We start from the raw sequence: 2,779 nt of genomic DNA on the forward strand, positions 1-2,779 counted from the left end.
CAATGGACATGAATTTGAGCAAACTCCCGGAGATAGAGGAGGACAGAGGAGCCAGGTGTGCTACCGTCCATGAGGTCACAACGAGTTGGGTTGATTTAGCAACTGAACAGCAGGGAACAGGTTTGGAGTCTTCCACGTCCTCTGTCTTAGAGGGTCACGATGTATTCTGGCTACACCCCACAGTAGAGAAAATATTGAGTAGAGAAACTTACAACTTTTTACAATTCATTGTGTTTAAATATGTTAACAATACGACTCAAAAACTCTAACACAGTATCTTCAGAAATAATGTTTTATGGAGTGCATTTTGAGAAAGTTAGCTTAGAACAGGGGTCAGGAAACTTTTCCTATAAAAAATCAAATAGGAAGACCTTGCTGCTGAATGGCCGTGCAGTCCATGGCAATGACTGAGCTGTAACATGAAGACAGCTGTAGACAACACACAAACCAGCCTGCGTGGCTGTGCTCCAAGTAAACTTTGGTTGCGGACACTGATATTTAAATTTCATGACATTTTCATGTGTCACAAAATATTATCTTTCTTTTGGCTTTTCCTAGCCTCTTAAAAAATGAAAACAAAAACAAAAACCAGCTTAACTCAAGGGCTGTACAAAAACACGTGGTGGGCTGCATTTGACCTCCAGGTCGTAGTTTCCTGATCCCTGGGCTTGGAAGCAGCATCAGCCAATAAAGGAAGTGAACATCTGCGCAGATACCAGAACCAGAGTCCACGGAGCAGACACCCTGTCTATTCACCGCCCCATTCAACGTCCAGTACTCTGCCACTTAGGACTGTGCTGAACTATATGGTGCATGCTCGTGAATATTTATTGAATGAAGGGATAGCCGCCAATTCAATTTACCTGTCAGTAGCACGGGCAGAAGTTAGTTTGAACTGGTCCTGATCGCTGGATATGTCAGTGTAGGAGGCAAGGAACCCATGACTCTGATGTGTTCAGTGCCAACAAGAATTCCACACTTTTCTGAATAGCCTTTGCTTGTAGGTAAAGACTGTTGCAGCTGCATGGGGTACAAATAATGAGCAGATTGACTGGATGGAGTAACAATAAATGCATTAGAAAACTCACCTTGTCTTTGCAAGATAGGAATTTACAGTCAGTGGCAACCATCTGGATCAGAACATATATCTGTTTCTAGATACTTCTTTTACCCACAGTTGACTTTTTACTTGTTTCCTAGAACGGCTTTGTTTTGGTATCCCCGTGGCATGCGTTTGTCTCCATCAGTCTCACCAAAGTTCATTGCCACCAGCCTGCTTTCTGGGCTTACTCTCAAGTCAGTGTCTTTTTGGGACTGTCTTGTCCTTCGGAAGTTTCCGCTGGTAACATGGAATCCCTGGATGACAAACCTTCAGCCTGGCTGCAGACTCACCTCCTCATTGACATCTTTCCTGACAAGTCCAGTCCTCCTTCCTCTGAACATATGGATTCATTCATTCATCCATCCATCCATTCATTCAAAAGATGCTTACCGACAAGATGCTTACCCTCACACTACTATGGCCTAGAGGGGGGAAAATCACCTCCTTTCAAAGAGTTCCCAATTTAATAGAAGAGCAAGAGCCACAGATGATGAGGACAACTTCGTTAACACTGGGAACCTCTCCCCCAGCTCCTGACCACACACTCTGGTACTTTCAGTTCCCTTTTCTGGGGCTGATGATAGCCTCTGACCAGTGGGATCTGGTGGCGAGGCTTCAGAATTAAGACTTCATTGGTTTAGTATCTTTCTCTCTGTTGTCTGGAACAAATGATTTTACCCTCCTGAGCCTATGTAAAATGGGAAAATGAGTACCTTTTGCTCTCCTGAGGACTGCAAGAGAGAATGTGAGGAGCCGGGCACCAGCAAGCACACCGTGACGGTAACCAGTGTTATTACGTTTCTGCTGCAGGGACGGCCTTCAGGGCCACGCTCACTCCCAGCCACTGCCTTCGTGGGCCAACGCCCGGGACATCCCTGTGTTCTGCGGAGAGAAGGGGCTTGATTAGCAATGCTAACCCCCACCGGGCTTTCGGGTTTGACTTTCCATAGATCTACTAAACACCTTACCATTCCTCCATCTGTTTCTCATCTCCATATATTGTGGTTCCAGATTACAGATGTCTCCTGCCCTTGAGGAATACAGGGCCTGTGCTTTTGTTTCTCATTCTCTTTGCTGTTTTGGAGCAATTCTGAAAAGAGGGAGGCCAGGGACATCATTGCTCTGTCATCGAAGAACCTGGTTATCTTTTCAGATACATCGAAAAGCACAACCCAGAACAGGGTATCTTAGAAATCAAAAGTAAAAGCCGAGCTCTCCCCCTTCCTCCCTGCCTCTCCCCAATGTAATAAAGACACAATGGCTCGCTTATTCTGTTTCCCCACCGTCAGCACATTCCTCCCGTGGGTCCCTCCGGCCCTGCTCACGGATGAAGCAGTCAAGGCTGGAGCTTGACTGACTGGTAGGAAGGGGGATGGAATCGAGGGAGGAGAGCTTTACCACAAACCAGCTGCTCTTCCGAGGTTGATTTCCATTTTGGAAAATAGCAGAAGCAATTACCGTGGCTCATTAGAAGGCCTAACACACTGGCTGCAAAACTATATTTGGAAAACCGTATTCACTTAGCTCCCAAGTGGTGAGAGGGTGTGAGTGGGTGGCAGGGAGAGGAAATGACAGACAGGGGCCGGCCATGTGGTGACTCGAATCTGCAAACAGGTGATCTGAATGAATTGTGCGAGGAAGGAGAGACGGATAGAGCCAGGACACCAGTCCACGTGG

The 2,779-nt window shown here is 46.5% G+C and overlaps 1 long non-coding RNA gene across 1 annotated transcript; it reads right to left on the reverse strand.

The window, feature by feature from the left end:
* Nucleotides 1-563: 563 nt before the first annotated feature.
* On the reverse strand, nt 564-2,313 carry LOC122430134. Its single transcript, XR_006266238.1, has 3 exons — nt 2,071-2,313; nt 1,816-1,984; nt 564-1,020 (listed from the first exon to the last, which is right to left on the reverse strand). It is a non-coding gene; the product is annotated as an uncharacterized LOC122430134 (long non-coding RNA).
* Between the last annotated feature and the right edge of the window lie 466 nt (nt 2,314-2,779).

Source organism: Cervus canadensis, chromosome 28, assembly GCF_019320065.1.
Source record: "Cervus canadensis isolate Bull #8, Minnesota chromosome 28, ASM1932006v1, whole genome shotgun sequence".
NCBI classification, from domain to species: Eukaryota; Metazoa; Chordata; class Mammalia; order Artiodactyla; family Cervidae; genus Cervus; species Cervus canadensis.